This window comes from Thunnus maccoyii, chromosome 19 (genome assembly GCF_910596095.1).
Source record: "Thunnus maccoyii chromosome 19, fThuMac1.1, whole genome shotgun sequence".
In the NCBI taxonomy this organism is placed as follows: Eukaryota; Metazoa; Chordata; class Actinopteri; order Scombriformes; family Scombridae; genus Thunnus; species Thunnus maccoyii.
In genome coordinates this window covers 2,923,668-2,943,184 of record NC_056551.1, presented here as the reverse complement: position 1 = coordinate 2,943,184, position 19,517 = coordinate 2,923,668, and the positions used below count along the sequence as shown (strand labels likewise).

General features: G+C 39.0%; 1 long non-coding RNA gene across 1 annotated transcript; it reads left to right on the top strand.

Moving 5' to 3' along the window:
- Positions 1-764: 764 nt before the first annotated feature.
- LOC121885775 lies at positions 765-14,274 on the top strand. Its single transcript, XR_006092612.1, has 5 exons — positions 765-895; positions 1,700-1,741; positions 2,019-2,336; positions 11,311-11,407; positions 13,809-14,274. It is a non-coding gene; the product is annotated as an uncharacterized LOC121885775 (long non-coding RNA).
- Positions 14,275-19,517: the final 5,243 nt, after the last annotated feature.

Sequence of the window (19,517 nt, the reverse complement as noted above, 5' to 3'; positions counted from 1 at the left end):
GCGCACTAGTGACTTTTTGCTGGCTGAGCCAACTCCCTCTGGTTTAGCCCTCCAGCTAACTTGAATGGGGATAAAACAATTCAATCGTGCAGCTCTTCTAGACTTTCGAAATGTGATCAGACCGAAAAGGATCAAATTATAACAGTGAGACAAGTCATTTTGCGGGGGTTGTGACACTCAAAAAAATGTATCTGCTAATTTACAGACATCTCTTTCACAATGTAAGTCTATGAAAAAAAGCCTTTTTGGGCTCAGTAGCATCACGTGATGTTGTAATTACATGGTTTAGCTGCTATGTCAAATTGGCTTCAAAGCCCGGTGCTGTTTTTGTATCCAGTTCTCTTTATTTATCCATGGTTTTGAAGCCTCATGTTTAGCAATTTGACCGTTGCCATCTTGAATTTGACTGTCACCATGTTTGATTTTTGGAGCCAGAAATGACCATATTTGGACGAAAGGGTGGATCTGACCCTAGTGCTAGCTGTTAGATAGGTTAGCACTGTACATTTATAATCTATGGTTACTGTGATAATGCTAATGCTAATGTTAATATTCACTAGCAAAAACAAGGTCTAAAACCATTAAAACAAAATGTACTTTCCGAAAAAACTGAACAGCCAAACTCTGAACAAGACTTTTTTAGGTGACCAAAATGTTACATTTAACTTTCATGAACTGAAAACACACTGTGAAATAGCGGCAGCTACGTCTATGGACCATATTCACATGGTGGCCATTTTGGCACAAGCCAATGAATGGATTTGTCATCTGAAAGCTATAGTAATGCTAACATTTATGTCAATGTTAATTGCAAACTTTACATTTCCTATTCTAACAGGATTTTTAAAAAAAGGATACAGCAACCCGATTGAAGCTTACATCCATAATGTTGAAGGTAAGATCTGGCGCCCGGCCCACACTGGAAACACTGTAATGTTAGGATAGCAAACGTGACTGCGGAGCAGCTAGTTGAGTGCAGAACTCCATTCAGAGATCTAGTATTGCTGTCCTTTTCTGAAAGCAGGCTGCTCACATAAAACATGGCAAAACCTGACAGTTTGACTGACAGACCCACTGAATGTGACAGTTTAACAACCAAAGCAGTGGAATTAAAATCAGATTTTTTAGTTTTTATGAACTGTTGAGTGTTGAATGAATTTGATTTGCTAAGATTTGCAGCTTTATTTCCAGCCTGTCTGTGATGATGCATCAGCTGGTTTTGTTCCATTTCTCAGAAAGGATCCCTGATTAATTTTCAAACGGCTCCATAGATACAGACTTATTTAGCATATGAGCTGTTTTATATAGTTTTCCTCAGTAACATTGGTGGTAGCAGGTGCTAACAGGCTAAGTTAACAGTGTCTCAGTAGCGTTGCATTAGCAGCAGTCTGGACAGAGGAGCTGCTAAGCAGCCTGGGAAAACTACAACTGTGGTCCCAAAAAGAAGTAAAACTACAATTGTGGGTCCATGTAACACTTATTATCACCATCTTGCCATTCTTAACAGGCTGTACTTGACAGCTTCCCACCCTGAGTGTGATGTCAGAGGGAAATGGTGAATATGGTCTTTACTCTGTGAATCTGGGGTTACACCAGTTTTTCATCTTTCGCTTGCGCTTGCTGTCTTTTTCCGTTATTGTGCACAATTTCTCAGTCACAATTTTTTTCACTCGCTGACGAGTGCTTTTGGTCTTCACAGCGTGTGCCTCCTTGGTTTGGTGAAGAGAGAGACTGCTCACCAGTAAGTGGTTTCGCTTGTGGGATTTTCTTTGTTGTTGTGATTGCTGTGGAAGTAAGAAACAAGTTATTTGCTCCCCGTTGGTTAGTCACTTGTTTTATCAGTCTAGCAAGGAGCTGACACTCAGTTGGTCTGTCTTGTTACTGAGTTGTTTTGCTTTGAGTTTTGAGGACACCCACCATATTTTTATTCAATCGCTTTACATCACAGGCAGTACCTGCACTTCGTGTTCGAAGGCAAGGCCTATTAGTTCAATGTACTTCCGTTTGTCTCTTCCTAGCCCCATGGGTCTTCACAAGGTGCATGTGTGCAGTGCTGGCCCCAATGCAGGCCGATAGTATCCAAATCCTCCCATATATAGACGACTGGCTGGTTTGTGCTCCAATCAGGGAACAGGCAGAGCAGGACACTGTGGCCCTTCTCTCTCATGTGACATGATTGGGCCTTACGTCAATTACACCAAAAGTTGTCTCATACCCAGCCAGTGGGTGGTGTTGACTGGGTTAACCCTGGACTCCCACCAAATGCTTGCCTCCCCAACTTCTCGGTGGGTGGAGGCCATACTACAGCTTCTCCTCCATTTCCAGAGCAACAGAAGGTTAGTGTAAAGCCTTTTTCTCAAGCTGTTAGGTATGGAGGATTGCCTGTTTGTCTGCTATGGTGGCCATAGGAAAGGGCATCTCCACTTATGATTTCAGGTTAATTTTCCTACTAAAATCTGTCTGAACATTGTCTTGTTGATTTCTAGCCGCCATAATCCAAATGAGAGAGAGAGTGGAGTTGATGAGTCACCTTCAATCATTACTGTCACAGCAATAAACTTAAACAGCTGTGAGTGCTCTGACGACTACTTTCACCCTGATTTTTTCAGGCTATATACAGTATGTCCTACCATGTTGGAAGTGTTAGTGAGGGCTATATGTAGGCTGACAAGGAGACTGCAGGCACTACTCAAGGATGAAGAAATTACCTCCACCTTCTTTGCATGTTTTTTGGTTTAAAATATTTTATCTACTACACAAATAATATTTTCCTAAACCATGCTAGAATTGAACATCAGACAAAGAAAAGGCAGTGATTGACAGCCTTTTCTGTGGTAAAGACGCCTCTATCATACATGAACAGGTCTTAAACAAGAAAACTAAACAGGATTTTAAGTAGGGTTAATGCATTTACAATACAGAAGAATTTTACCATTATTATGGAAATCTTGATAACCAATTTCATCAAACCTACACACTTGCCCACAAGACCCCTCCTGTAATACAATATGTGCTTGTAACAACTATGCATGATTTACATTTGAACCACATTTACGGTTCAGTTTGGGCACTCGCAGCACTTGGTTAAGGTTCAGGGAAATCTCGTCCTAGTTATTTACTGAAAAGGTCAACAGTGACTTAAAGCATGAGACAGGATGTTTACTTTATTAACATTCAACCAACACCACAATCTTTCTCTAACTTTAACCAAAGTACTTTTGCTAAATATTACTTATTTTATGCTTTCAATCCATTCTTTTAAATGTCCATGTTTCTATGGTGTTCTGTGTATGTATGTGTGATGCATTGCTGGTTTTATTTTATGTGTATATTTGATAAATTATTGACTCCTGACACACTCTGATGATGAAATTTGTTGTTTCATATTGTGAATTTGACTCGTGAAGAAGGTGTATGTTGCAGGGGCTTTTTCTACTCACCTATGCACACTACCAGACGTGTATTAGACAATATTCACTTTTTTATTTTATCATCTGACACACTGAAAACTCCTCTACACAGAATTCCCACTGTGTTGTGTAGAGAATCGTGACTGGTTTTGGACACAGCCTCACTCTGGTAACTGACAGAGACAGTGGAAAAGAGTAAACCCAAACTCTAGGCTTGTGGAGTTTGTGTGGTTTTATGGATGTGTGGTTTTATGCAGACTGAGGTCTACTTTGAAATCAGACTGAGAGAAAATGACTGCCTTTAATAAGTCAGGGTAAAACCTGATTGGTACAGTGCTCAGCAGGATGTGAACGATTTGGAGTTGAAGTGTAAAACATATAAAAGCATTGGTCTGGTCCTTTAAAATCTCTCCCAGCTCTGTATCCTTTCTGTTTCGTTTGAAGTTTTCTGTCCAATTTTGTTGATTTGACCTAATTAATGAATCGTCTCCATGAGCAGTGATGATGAGCAGCTGGTTGTTTTGGGCATTTGGCTTGATGTTTTTCTCTAAATATCATTTTCAACCTTGACTGAATAATCGCAGCTCAGCGGGCCAAGCAGCTCTGTGATGACCTTTGACCTCCAGAAGAAAAACACACTGAGCATGAAAATAGTTTGATATTCTACTATCATATTTAATGTAAAAAAAAAAACTGAACAAGAAATTAGATTTTAAAAATAAATATACAAAGTAGAGATTTAAATCTAACAAAATGTCAAAGTGAACTTTATTAAAACATGTTATTAAAGGCATAAAACCAATAAAATTACATGAAAATCAACACATAGAAATGTTGTTAGACATGACTTGAAATTAAAATATAAAATTTAAAAAACCCTGTAAAGAACTGAAAGCTGCTGTTGATTCTGATTCTGACTTCCAGTTTGAAGATGAAACAACATGTGAGGCGTTATTATTTTTAGACGGGCTGCGACCACGACTCTGGATGAAATTAGTTTATGGCTCCGTGAATGTGCACCCCCCCACTACACACACACACACACATACACACACACAGAGAGAGAGTCAGCTCCGCACCGCTGGCCTCGTCCTGAACGTGGCTCTGATCAGATCTGATCAGTTTCCGCTCAGCTTGCTCTCTCACAGCGTGAACACAAAGAGGCAGCAGCATAAATTTCCTCGCCGTGTTTTTTTCTGTAATTTCATGCAGCAGAGCAGCTTCGGGGGCTTTTCCTCCATCATCCATCTGTCCGACTGTCTGACCACGCTTCCAGTCCCAGTTGAGCAGGTCGCAAGACCAACGTCAAGAAGTTTATCCAAAATGAAGCTCAAGCCAACCCCGCACTGACATCACAGAATAACTGAAATAAATATCAGTGCATTAAAACCACATGATGAACCACAGTGGAAAGCAAATATTCAACTTTATAAAGACTGTTTAGCTGCTGAAGGCTTGATGTGCTTTTGGACTCAAACTGTTAGAAACCAGATTTGATGACCAAAAACTTGAGTTTTATGTTCTGTAACTTCACTTTGTCTTTTCAAAATGAAGCTGCACTATAGGACTGTAGTTGAGGAGTTGAAGGTGTTTCTCTGAGGCTTCGTTTCTACAGACAGGTAGATAAGAATCCTGATGTCACACAAGAGTCAAGTTTATATTGCAGTCATGTGAGAGTCACATGACTTAAAGCACAGTCACACCAGCATTTTAAAACAGCAGTGGATTCACTTGCAGGAAGTGGTAAACTTGCACAAATCTTTTGTGTCGAGATTAAAGGATGGGTTTACAATTTTTCAAGTCTGTCTGTTACGTTGGGTGTAGCAGGTGAACCCCAGCGCAGACAATCTGGCTGAACAAGGTTATTTTATTGTAAGGAGGGGGAAATGGGATGCAGCCAGGGGACGCTTGGACTAGTAGCTGGGAGCCTGGGGCTGTGCCTGAGGCTAGGACAAGGGGAGCCTGGGGCAGAGGCAGGCAGGTCTGGAGCAGGATCCATTAGGAAAAGCTGAGCTGAGCAAGGGACCAGGGTAGGCAAGCAGGGCTGACAAGACGAGGGGGGCAGGAGACAGGGACCGGAGACAGAGCAGACAGAACTGCATGGGACAGGAGACAGTGTGAAACCAGGAAAACAGGTAAGGCAGGAGAAACGGTTTGAAGTGTAGACTAACAAGATGAGGCTACGATCTGTCAGTGTGGATGTGGCAGAGCTATGTGTTAGAAGATGTCTTGATTAATGAGGTGCAGCTGGTGGGGCTCTGCTCTGGCTCCAGCACACCTGTCTCGACTCAAACAAGCAGACAAACACAGACCAAATGAGTCAAATCAAGTAGATATCTTTCAATGTTAGTCTTTTTAGTACCAAAGTTCCTCTTTTTGTTACTATACTTCCACCACAGCTCAACAGGGAAACACTGACCGAGGAAACACAAAGAGGGAATTTAATGCTAAAGAGACTGTAAATGTGGCAGGTTAACTCAGACTGCTGAAGCCTCATATAAGCGTCACATCAACTTTTAAATGCATTTTTGCACATTTTTGGCCTCTATCACTTCCATTGAAAGCACATTTGAAGGGGATCTTTTAACAGCCAGTATGAACAGGAGGAATGATTACAGTGAGGAAAACCTCTTTCACTGTTCATGTGGACACCTGACTGTTGTTTTAAGACAGACTTGAAAAACTGTGAACCTGTCCTTTAACTTTGGTGAACACTGACAAGCAAATCCACACCATCCGTCTTAACAGTGCTGACCTTGGAAGGAACAGACAGAAGTAGGAGGAAGTTATTGTATCATATCAGCTGTGTTGCAATGTCCAGTTTTGTTTAACCTCGTCTGTGGGAATGTAAACTGCTCCACAAAAGAGGCATGATTTTTAGAAAATTATGAGACAGGAGTCAATGGTACAAATACATTTCTTGAATAAATTTTGTGAACTTTGTCTAACTAACAGTTATGTCAGCCAAACTTCTACAAACAACTATTTTTGTGAGGACACGTGGATGAACTTCACCGTGCCACTTTGTCGTTGGTCCCCACATACACACTTTCCTGTTGTTAGATCCATACACACACCTCCACCTACAGCTGCCATCCAGTGGCAAGATTCATTTGATTCCACATTGACTCATAAGAATAATTTAACACCTGCTTTGCTTTGCTTCATATTTGTGCTTACACACTTCTCACAGCTTCTTGATACAACCAGTTGTCCTCTACAACTCAAAGACAGATTAACAATCAGGTTTAATTTGACTAATGAACGATTAGAACAATAATTTTATATTGTTTTTTTCTTTTTGACATATTGTGGTCAATTAGATGATAAGCACAAGTGGAAAGGTAGAGTTTACTTGAGAAAGCATGGCGATTGCCAGATGTTTGTGTAGAACAGAGCATTTGTACAGTTTTTGGCCTCACACTGACCTCACGTTTGGACTGTTTCACGTGTGAGTCAAAAGGTGGAGCCCTGTTTTGATTGCACAATGGACACCATAACCCGCAAAAACTGATGAACCTTTCTGGTTCCCTTTGCTTCTATTCTTCATCCCATCTTTCTTCCATTCACTCCTTTTGACAGCTTCCTTTCTTCTTTTAATTTTTCCATTCTTTTGTCCAGTCCTCTCTTCTTTTTTCTTTCTTTCCTTTTCCCTTCAAAATTTCTTGACTCAATCATTTCTTCCAATCTTATCTTCTTTCTGTCATCAGTTTTTCTCCCCTGTCTTCCATTCCTGACTCCTACTTGCATTTCTCCCTATCTTATCTTTCATTTTTTCTCAGTTCTTGTAACACTCCCTCTGTTCTTCCTTGTTCTTATTCCTACCGGTCAGGTTCCTGGCACTCAGCTGCCCCTGGCACTTATAGGCCCTTGGTGGTAAAAGGCCCCTGGTGACCAGAGGCCCCTGGTAGTCAGTGGCCTTGGGGACTGGTGCCATTGTTCTGGTTAGTAATCCATCTTTGCCTCTACTGGTTGCCCTTGAGCATCTGGTGGTTTAATGCCTTGCTCTAGGGCTCCTCTGTAGTATTTTTGGTGGATCTGCTCCTTTACTTTCCTTGTATTTCCTCTTCACAAGAGTTTCCAGACGGTGTTTGGCTCGGCTGTGTGGATTTATTTAGTGTCTGCAGATTGATCACGCTGGTTTGTATTTAACCTACTTAGGCAGAGAGCGAGCGCGCTAAGCTGAGCCCCCTGCAGGATTTAACATTTCCAACTGTCAGGACGAATTAACCGGCACTAATACCGCTTTCATCCCTCGCTGGGTTCCTTCAGTGGAGTGACTCACGGCTCTGTAACGCCGAGCAGGAAGATGTTGGAGCGTTTCTGAGAGTGATTCTTTTAAACATCCATGTTGATTAGACTCTGATCTGCTCCCAGGGGCTTCAAGAAGAAAAAAAAAACACACCAGCGTTTGATTTATAGAACAAAAATTTTGGAAAAGTTCATTATTAATCTGAAGTTTACCACTTAATTGTTTTTAATGACAGGATCCAGGATTTATTGTTTTCTCAAATACACATTTTATCATTTGAAGACATTCGCTGATGATTACAACATCAAAAAGTACAGAGCCGCTGAGGTCATGTCTAATCAAATAAGATTATACGAGATTTATATCTTCTACGTGCAAGGTATGCAAACCATTGCGCTTGCAAAATATTGTGTTTTGTTTGCAAGATAAGATCTTATGCTTGCAGGATATAAGATTCATCTAGTGTATGCAACAAATCTAGTGTGCAAAATATTGGCTTGCAAGATACAAACAGTTAACAAATTAAAGGAAAAACCAATATAAAGTATCTTAGACCCCTCAATGACCCCTCAGTGCCACCTGGATGGGGTCACAAGCATTGTCATCCTGGAAGAGACCACTCCCATCAGGATAGAAATGTTTCATCATAGGATAAAGGTGATGACTCAGAACAACTTTGTGTTGATTTGCAGTGATCCTTCCCTCTCAGGGGACAAGTGGACCCAAACCATGCCAGCAAAATGCCCCCCACAGCATAACAGAGCCACCAGGTCCCCTCACTGTAGGGGTCAAGCATTCAGGCCTGGACCATTGTCTTGTCATGGTCTATGCCACACATGCACTCGCCCACTTTTAGAGAATATGGTGAAGGATGACTCATCTGACCATATCACTTTTCCACATCTCTGTAAACCAGTACCTATGGTTTTTGCACCACTGAAGTCTCAAATGTGCATTCATCTTTCTAATGAGGGGTTTATGCGCTGCAACCTACTATAATATCTCTCTCTATGTAATTGTCGACGGACTGTTCTTGCAGACAGTCTGATCACATCCTGCATTGACATTCTCAGTCACCTGAGGAAGAGTTTCTCTTCTGTTTTTCCTTACATATCGCACTAATGCACGAGCATCACGGTCATCAAATGTACGCTGTCAACCACGATTTCCTTCCCTATCTACTGATGTCTTTCCCATAGATGTAAATGCGGATGTTACTTTAGTCACTGTTCCTATTGAAACACCAGCCAGTTGAACAGTCTGTGACTGAAGCTGCTGCCTCTGTGCCCCAACAATGAACCCTCTTTCAAAGTCACTTAGATTTTTTCCTCTTGCCATCTTGATACAAAATCAGAATCAACTGAGTCTGCTCAGTATCTTTAAACCTGCCACAGAGCATGATTGGATGTTAATTGCTTAATTGTACCATGCAGTGCACCTGTGTGGAAGCATCTGCATTCGTTATGGTTCTCCTCTCATTTTTTCAGGTTTTTCCTTTAATGTGTCACCCATATGTATTACACCCATATCTTGTGTCTGCAAGATACTATTTTGTGCTCACTTTATATTACACGCTTATCCGACATTCACATCGACTTCACACTGTGATTGACCAGCTGTGCGAAGGTGAGAACAGAGAGAATGAATTTGTGCGTGTTTTTTATTCAAATTATATCATGCATATAAACAAGACAAAATGAGGCAGATTACTGCCTTATTCTTTAAAAATTAGGAGAAAGTAAGACTTTAAAGTTGCAACATTTTTTATGAAAACAGTAGATCAAATTACTATGTCCTCTGTGAAAGGAGATGACCTCAGTGACTAACCCACAGAGAATTATCACCTGACTATGCAGAAATAAGAAGATGGATATCAGTTTCATCTTTGTACATCCAGTACAGAGATAGGTCCAGGATGTGTTTAGCCTAGCTTCATCAACAGATTTGCATTCTGTTTTCATAAATGAAGAAGCTATTTATATAAAGGAGATTTAATTCTCTAAAAATTTGAAGCCAACTTCACATCACTTTTTATAGTCACAGATTAATTCATTTTACAGTCATCAGATTTATGTGAAACGAAGGGTTGTTTTCATTTAAATCACTAAAAGGACTTTAAGATGTTCAATATGTATGAGGAAAAAATGAAAAGGATTGAACACAGAGTATTTTTGTCTTTTTGCATCTTTAATCAGAATCAAATCTAAATATCATCAGTCTCTCCCTGTTTTTTCTGTTGTTCTGGCTTGTATTTTACTGGTTTTTACTGGTTTTCTGTTCTGTCCTCTGGAGGATTAAAGGTTAAAATCTTTTTTTTCTCCCCCCAAATGCCAGAGGCATGTAGCGGGGGAAAATATTAAGATGTAAAAAACAAAAATTAAACATTAAAAGCTAGTTTAATTACAGACAGAGACAGACCACCACCACCTTATTTTCAAACTGTAAAATTTAAATAAGCTCCCCTCTCTCTTCCAAATCAAAGAGAAAAAAAAAACACACCTCCATGAATTATAGATGAGCGTGAAGAGGATTAATTATAGCGCAGTAAAACCTGTAGCTAATGTGCTGCGTTCAGACCGACACTAATGCTGATGACAGACAGACAGAAACCTCATACATGTATCTCCACACAGGAGACTCTGTTAATATTTTCAGTTTTCTCTGCAGGGATTCAACTTTATCTGACTGACCTTCACCAACATTACATTTTATTATTAGACTTAATGTGCATCAGTGTCTCTACTTGGTCCTTCCAAATATAACAATATTGAGACTCTGTTGAGCTGGGCTGGGACAGGCTGTTTCCCCTTAAAATCTCCTTTAAAATATTACAAAACATTAAATGCCAAAAGATCAAGTTCAACCTGACTCTCCTTCTATTCTGAAACTCTGACATAGAAATGTGTTCTGTGTTCTGTGGCACAGTAAGCACAGTAAATCTAAACAGAAGAGGGGTCAGCGGGCACCCTTGTCTGACTCCCCAACCTTTTTTTGCTCATTTGTTTGCACAGTTAAAATGTAACAGTAAAATATCTGTTTGTCTTTGTAGCTGGAAAGAAGAACTATGGGTGGCTGAAATTTGCAGATACTGCGTCTTTTTTCTGCAACAACAAAAACAGGATAGTGTATAGTGATGGTGTAGATACAGACAGGAAAAATGGGGACAGGGGACATTGCAGTTATTCACAAGTTTGCAATCTATAGTGTAGAATCTAAATATTGTTGTGGTGATTATTTTGTTCTGCACAGCTCACTGGTTTCTTAGCTCATTGCTTTGATTTTGGGTTTTAACAAAGTGAATAACAGTTGTTACTGATTAGGCAACAGGAAATATATAAGAGACACATTTTTCAAACGCACCCCATTGGAATACAAAGTATGGCTTGTTGCACTTATACACTATGAATTTTGAATTTGGACAGATCAATACGGATTGAATATATAACTTTTTTACCCACATTTCAATGTTAATTTAGAATTTTAAATAAAAAGTGGCAGCCATATCCTGACATCGGTTTTAAGAAACAAAGCCTAAATGACAACTAGTGTGAGTGTCCCTATGTTTTCCTTAACATGAAGCATCACATCAGGTCAAGCTGAATGTTGTATTGACCCAGAGTAATGGGTTTTGGCCCTCATTTCTTACAGTGGATTGGTGCCAGTCAGTTCACACTGCAGGGAGGGATTGCAGAGATCAAGACCCATCCACTCCCCGCAAAGAATGAACATATAGAAAGTAATATAAGTAAGTATATGAGCATATATTCTCAAACAAAACCCCAAAGTTATTGTTTAACAAAGTCACTATTGTTCTTTTTTACTTAAAAATGATTCCTTTTTAAGATCTCTTTGACAGTGTGTTTTATCCAGAGTGTCCGATTATCCTGCAGCACACTGTCACATACAATAGCTATATATGTGTGTTTGTGTTTATGTGTAAGTACAAATGTGTGTTGGTCCAGTATGTGTGCATGTGTGTGTGTGTGTGTGTGTGTGTGTGTGTGTGTGTGTGTGTGTGTGTGTGCTGTATGTCTGTGTGTGTGTCTGCAGGCGTCTACCAGTGTAGCCACGAGGAAACGGCAGCTGTCTGAACACATCGACACATACTGCTGTGAAGAACACACATACAGAGAGAGAGAGAGAGAGAGAGAGAGAGAGAGAGTGAGAGAGAGAGAGAGATAGAGTGAATATAATGTGAATGCTATTCTTTTGCATTTATATACATCTATAGCATTCTTGCAAGTAACGAATTGTATTGTTTCCTATACGTTCCATAATAATGTTAGTAAAACAAAAAGTGGGATATTCTGTAAAAACAAACCCCAATCACATTTAGTTTCCTTGATAGAAATCTGACTCTTAACCATAGATAAATTACACTTCCTCACCTGCGAATCAAAACATAGATTAAATGATTTTTTCCCTCAAAAAAAAAAACATTCAGAGGAGATTGGGGTAATGCAGCGTATGACCCGTCCACCAATTGGAGTAACAATCTGCACCAATAAAAGGGTATATGGCAGCCTGTAAGTAGCGTGAGAGGTGAAAGAGGACAAACAGTTCATGAAACAATAAGCTTTGTAGAGCTACGTCAGGCACCCCTGGTTCTGAAAGTAACAATCCCATTCATTTTTCCCATAGACTATGTTACGTGACACGGTCAGTTCTTTAGTAAAAAGTTGAAGGTACAAGACTGTGTACATAAAGATTTCGGGGTAGAAGCTAACTACAACTCCCTAAGTGATTTTACAATCTACAGAGTTAATCAATTTACTTTTAATTTCTGGGTAATTTTTGAGTGAATTCAACAACATGTTTGAATTCCAGAGCAAGGGCGGCCAAGGCTCAAGTGTATTGTAGTATTCTTAGCCATCCACCATGCCAAAATCACGGAAAAAACATGATTTCTCAGAAATGAAGTTTAAATAATCGAAACTGGTGATCATAATATCCTATGGGATTGTTACAATATCCAGGCGAGTCTTGAGTTTCTGTGTTCGGTAAGATTGAGGAGATTGTTTAAAGACAATTTTGAAATGGGAAAACAGAAATGGGAACCAACGGCCTCTCCTACTTCCCAACTCTATCATGCTCCAAAAGATTTAAATGAATAAATCAAACTGAAACTGTAAACGTGAGGGTTAGTTTTACCCTCTGATCCTACATGATACACAATAATACCACATATAAATAAAAACTTCTGACAGTTGACTCCTTGTTCAAAAGAAAAGGTCATTGCAGACCAAATATTGTACACGTTTCCTAAACTAAAGAAAAAAAAAACATGTCTCTCTATTTAAAGCAAGGAATCTCCCTCTGTCTGTCTGTCTGTATGTATGTATGTATGTCAGTTTGTCCTTTGCGTATCTCGACAACCATTCATCTGATCCACTTCATACCTGGTGGTGGATTGCTTGTGAAGTTGTTTGGATGAGCAGTTCTCGAGAAATATATAAAAATACCTCATAAATAATGTTGATTTGCTTCTTCTTCTGCCCGTGGAGTCAACAAACGGAAATATGGATAGCGCCACTCTGCCATTGCAACCCACATTGTACTTGGAGGAGGGATTACATTTGTAGTGATAATCACTTGAACAAGAGACTTATCTCTACTATTGAACTGTGTGCTATGAATGAAACTTGGCATGTACGTTCAAGACTTAGTGCTGGATGTATCAGGCACGTTCAGAAATCTATAAAAATACCTCATAAACAATGTTGCTTGTGCTTCTTCTTCTGACTCAACGAGCAGAAATATAGAGAATGAAGTTTAGAGAGTTAAGCTTTATTCCCGCTCCTCACACACGGGAACTTTGTTTGTATGTTCAAGACACAGTACAGGATGTTTCAGGCACGTTTTGAACATCAGTAAATTGTAGTGTCTACCAATAGTCTGCATGAGAGACGTTTAGGGGACGGGCACAACTTTCCCTAAGTATTGAGAAATTGGCCCATCCCAAACAGGCACGTTTTGAACAGGTACTGCACTTGTTTTACACAAAAACCAAAAAGAGACACAATATAAATTCTACCTGTACAACAAATTGGCCCATTTTAGACCCAGACTGCTTTGCTTTTGCAAGATGATTTTTGGTATCTAACTTAATGTTGAACCATTCCCTCTTTATTTTTGTCATGATGCAGCTCTGCTGGTTTCTGGCAGCGGGACCTGAAGCTCTGCAGTGTGAAGTTGTTTTTACTCATGGTAACATTTCTGTGAAACTTGCCAAAAGTGGAACAGGTCCCAAGTGTGGTCACATACACAAAGTGACATTCACTCGTCCACATGAAATAGGTGGTTGTTGAACTGCTATTGCTGGTGAGCTAGCACTAGTCAGTCACATTAACTCCTGGCTTAGATTTTCTCTCTACTGTTCTGTTGACTTCCCCCTGGCATTTTGTTCACCATTCATTCAATGAAAATAAAGTTCTTCTTAGCTTAGCTCAGTCACCAACGGGACAATAACTTCACTCAGTTTATTCAAAAGACATACAGTATTTTAACCATTGACTTTTATAACTCATAACTGACTATTCCTCTTTTGTGGAACAGTTTTTACTCCGACAGAGGGGGTCAAATAAAAGTGAATAAAATACAAAACTACGCAAATTTGTGAGTCATTTTTCACCAGGGTCGAATTTAATGTGAAAAATTTGCATGGGTTTCCTTCACCCCCATGAGTGAATCCACTAATCGCTGCTATTCCATTATGACTTGAAGCTCTTGGTGTGTTCCTGATGTGTCCAGGCCAGTATTTAGGCATTTGAGGCATTGGGGCATTGATTGTGCAGCTACACATGAACAGGTGATATTCATCAAATTGAAACAAGTGATTTCAGACAAGTTTGTGCAGTTAAGAGAGTTTGGTCAATCTGACTTGGAACAGTTGTGCAAGCAAACCTCACAGAATAAAGTAAGAGTGGTTTAATATAAGTATACTAACATGTTATTGTGTGAAATCTTATGTTTCTTTGTGTCCATGTGTTGTCCACATACTTCAGATGTTAGCACATCTAGCAGTAGACATATCTGTCCTGGGACCTGCTTCAGCTGTAGCATCATCATTAGCATCATTCAGTATTGGTTTACAGTAGGGATGTCAGTTTTGGCTAATTTTGCTTTCGACAGACTGACACCCATTAACCAGTAACAAACCGGTTCATTTTTAAGAAAAGTTAAGATGGTGTTTGTGAGAGCTGTCCAGCAGTAGGTGGTCAGAGCTAGCTTAACTTTTAGCTCATCCTTCCTCTCCTCAAAGTGGTTTTCAGTGCATTTAGTCACAGTAACTCTCGATGGCATACTAATATAAATCATAATATGAATATAAGGCGACCCTGATTATAAGACAACCCCTCGTTTTTCAACAACTGTTTTTGGAAAAATAACTTTACTTTTTGAATATAACTTACATCATAGTATAGTTACATACACACTCTCCTACTAGGCCCTTGGAAGCGGCCAAAAATTATTTTCTCTGGCAGTTAGCATTTATACAACTGCCTGTTTGTCTTTTTGGGCTCCTTATCATCTGTGACAGTGGTATTTGGCAGCTTGACATGTTCCGTTTCTGCAGTAGAGACGGCGGAAGACGCTTTGTGCTAGCCTAGCAACATTAATGCTACAAACAACCCATAATGCAACACACTGATACTTTATGCATTCAAAAAGAATATCTGATGTTGTGAACATGTAATTCTAGTTTACAGGTAGCATTAACAGCCAGAAGTGACCCTCCATTCTCTTCAAATACAATACATTGCTGCTCTGCTTTCTCCACTGCTTTGTTTGTTATCTCAAGTTCCAGCACTGTTGATGTTATCCAGCTGTTTCTGTTTGTTTCTGAGGGTCTGTGTAATGATAAAATGCCAAATACCTCAGTTAGGCACACAGAGACCTCTAGAGATAGAATATGAGATCATTGTCAGCACCTAACAGTTGATGAAACCATATGTTCTAATTTTGGCTTATTCCAGTGGAAAAACTCAAATGCAGGGTAGACTTTGACTTGTAATGGAATATTTTGATATTGTGGTATCACAACTTTTAATCAAATAAAAGATTCACCACTGGCAGCCAACATTTAACATTTTTAGTCTTTGTGTTAGTCTTTTTTCTGATCAGAGTGAAGCCAGCTGAGGACTGCAGGTAAGTCCACTTTAGGTCACAGCTTTATATCTCATTAGTATTTTAACAGAACCCTCAGGGGCTTGAGCAGTTGTGTTTGCCTGAAGGTGAGGTCTGCCTCTGCCAACCGGACTCTTCCTCTAACATGGACGCCTTGGAGTTTTGGTGTCTGATTTGTGCTGGGGCCTGGAGGTCAGAGCTAAAACGAGATCGGACCACAGCACAGTTTAATCCAGGCTGACATCCCAGCAGCCAAATCTGCTCCTCAGACTGAAGAATGAGCTGCTGTTGTTATTTAGAGATAAAAAACTAAAGCAAACGCCTGCAGGAAGTGATGCGTGTGGACGGAGCGAGGAGCATCAGGAGGACGAGGAGGATGAGGAGGATGAGGAGGACGAGGAAGAAGAGGAAGAAGAGGGTCATGGTCTACGGTGACCTCCTGACCTATTGTCTCAGCGTGAGGCCAGGACACTCGAGGACAGATGCTCTTCTTCAGTGGAGGAACCCAACACTGTAAAAAAAAATATATATTTTTCAACATATCCTCCAAACCTGGGTCAGTAAATCAATTGTGAAAAAGAAACATTGAAAACCCCAAGTAAGTATAAAGTAGTTTCCCTGTGAGAACCGTCACTTTTTACAGAGTGGTAAACAAGTCATGCCATGACACCGTGGTGGTGTCTGATGAACTGTGACAGCCGAGGCGCGTACCTGTCCGGACTCCTCTGTTAAAGCCTCACTGAGACAGAAGCTTTATGTAACCTCAGAGTCTGAGCTTGTTAAACACGAAGAGAAACAAACAACAACCAAATAAAGACACAGTCATGTGGAAGGTTAGAAAACAGAAGTTTGTTTCCTTATCTTTGGGAACTGTATGTGTGGCAAAATAACTTCAACTCGAAGTCACACAAAATCAATTATATGTATCAATTATATCATATACAAAAAATAATAATATGCAAAAACTCTTTGAGGCTCTGAATTATGGAGCAGGAATCAGGAGTAATTTATTTTTTATTTATGTGCACAAAATACAAATTTGTATTCTTGAAATACTTTATTTATGTGCACAATTTAGTAATTCATGCTCTAGTGTGGCATAGTTCTGTGTTATTTTGGCAGACAGGACCTTTTCTAGCAATTATGGTGCCCTTTTGCCCTGAAATTCACCCCTGAGGGGATTGATCTCTTTATAGCCAAATAATATAATGGTATTTTATTTTAATTCAATTTTATTCAGCTTTATTCAACTTCTGGTCTATGTCGAATGTATGTCTTAAACAACACATATCTAAGTCTGCATATGTCACCTAGCTCTCCTATGCCTAAAAACGCCCATGGCCCAGAGATCTTTAGGTGTTGAATGGTTCATGGTTGACTCCTTGTGACTCTTGCTAGATGTTCTCACAGCTACCAGCCTTGTGGCGTTTATAAACACCGGGGAAATTGAGACCAATTGTGACATTTTTGGCTTTCGATAACAGAACAGTATCTGCGAGCGGAAAAGCATCTTTGCTAGAGAGCATTTCTGCTCCATGTGAACAAATGTGGTCCCACGAGCTCAACCCTCCCTACATGCTGGCAGCTGCTCAACATTCGCTCGCTCGTCAAGTTGAATTTTGAGACTTTGGAGGCGGGGATGGAATAGACAGTCCACTCCTTTGATTGGTCACTTTGAATACTGACCATGACCTTTGATTGGCTGTTTGGTTTGATCACTGACACAGTTGAAGAAAGGCAGTTGCCTGAGAGAACAAAGGGAAACATAAATAATGATATTTAGTGACTGATTCTTAGTGATTTGCCACAACCTAAAATTATGAAAAAGTGTTAGGCATCATAGCAAAAGCCTTAACACTGTTTAAACCCACTTTCATATTTGTGAACCTTTATTTTTCTTATGAAAACAGAAAAAAGTTTAACTGTTATTTTTCCATCACAACCTCATTAGACCAGGTTTGAATCAAAACCCAACTTGTCATCTGGACTAGATTACCAAGGAGACTCCAGAGATTCATTAAAACATGGTTTCAGATTTGTTTAACATTTTTTCTATTTGTGAAAACACAAAAAGGGAGATTTCACTAATGGGGATAGAAATTCACAGCACGATTCCACATCTCTCCATTATGGTTGGTTATGGCCATATAGCATTCCTCTTTCTCACTTAAAAACAAAGGTATAAAAGTTATTTTTACCTTTTGAAATACAACCACAAATGATCTTTGTAGGGTAAATTTTCTAATCTGTCTAATGTGGTCTGGATGGTAAAAAAGCAGTGACCGCATTTGTTCACACAGAGCAGAAATGCTCTCCCGCACAGATTCTTTCCTGCTCATGGATGCTGTTCTGTGCGCTCATATCGCATGCGCACACCTGGTTATTATGAGACTAATTAAACACCAGAGCTAAACTATTGCTGTAAGTTGTGCAATTAGCAAGTAGTTATAGCAAACGTTTAAAACTCTCACAAACTCGTGTTACCTTAATACAGGTTAGTACTAAATAATGCACACAGCAGTTAACCATAATGCTAACTCAGCTAACACCACCAGTTGGCTATTAGCTACTGAGCCAAAACAGTTAATAATGGTAACGTTAGCGAAGCTAGCTAACTGGATAATGAACAATTTTCTCTTCACCAGTTTATTTTTTACATATGTTGTTGTAAGTTATTTGTAACTTGTTCTTCTGTAAATTCATCAAATTTTGATTATCAAGTAAAAAAAGTTGATACAAATGAAATGTTCATTATTTCTCTTTTTAACAGTCAAATATTGTTCATTTAATATCATATTAATAGTATTTAGTAGTAATCATATCAATAAAATCTTTGTAATCTTTTAAGAATCAATGTTATTATTGGATTTTGATTAACATTAATTGGCTGAAATATTTTTGGGTGCCAATGAATTCTAATTTTACCTCTAATCATTGTTTGGGTTTATTTAAAGTTTTAGTTTATGAAATCATAACAACTTTGGTTTACGTGTTTTCAGGTGAACATTTATGGCATTTTGAGGTTTTGAGGTGAGATTTGTATTCCAGACAGGCATTCATGCCTCAAATTTGGGACTGATTGATGGGTAGATTAATGTATTTCAACATATTAAGGTATTTTTAAGTATTCATATGAATGATTTAAATGGTTTAAAAGATTTTGAAGATAGCATCAAATGTACCCCTTAATTTATGCCTTAATTGGACTTTGGACTTGAAATCAATGAAGGTATTTTTAATGGGTTATTTAAAAAAAAACAAACAAAAAAAACTTTTTAAGGTATAAATTACCCTTAAAAATACCCTAATTCCATCATTATTAATGGGTAAGTTAGTGGAATTTTAAGATAAAAAAGTAAGGAAAAATTACTTTTTTCATATTGAATATGTATTTACTGATATAATTTTCACTGAATAAACATATACAAATATTTTACATGTCATTTTATTAGTCTGGGACTAAAAATATTTAAAGGTGACATATGAAAGATTTTCACAGTAGCTAGTGTGCTTTCAATGTGATTTTCTTTTATATATATATATACATGTATATATATGAAAACAGGCAACATATGACAGAGCATAAGACATTGTGTTTCAATGTGGTTTTCAAAGAAACTTGACCTGAGATTCTGTTGCTCTGTCCTTCTTCCAGTTTGTTGATTTGGGCGACACAACTCAGAAGTCTCCTGTAATTGATATAATAGTGCTTCATAACAGAGCCACAG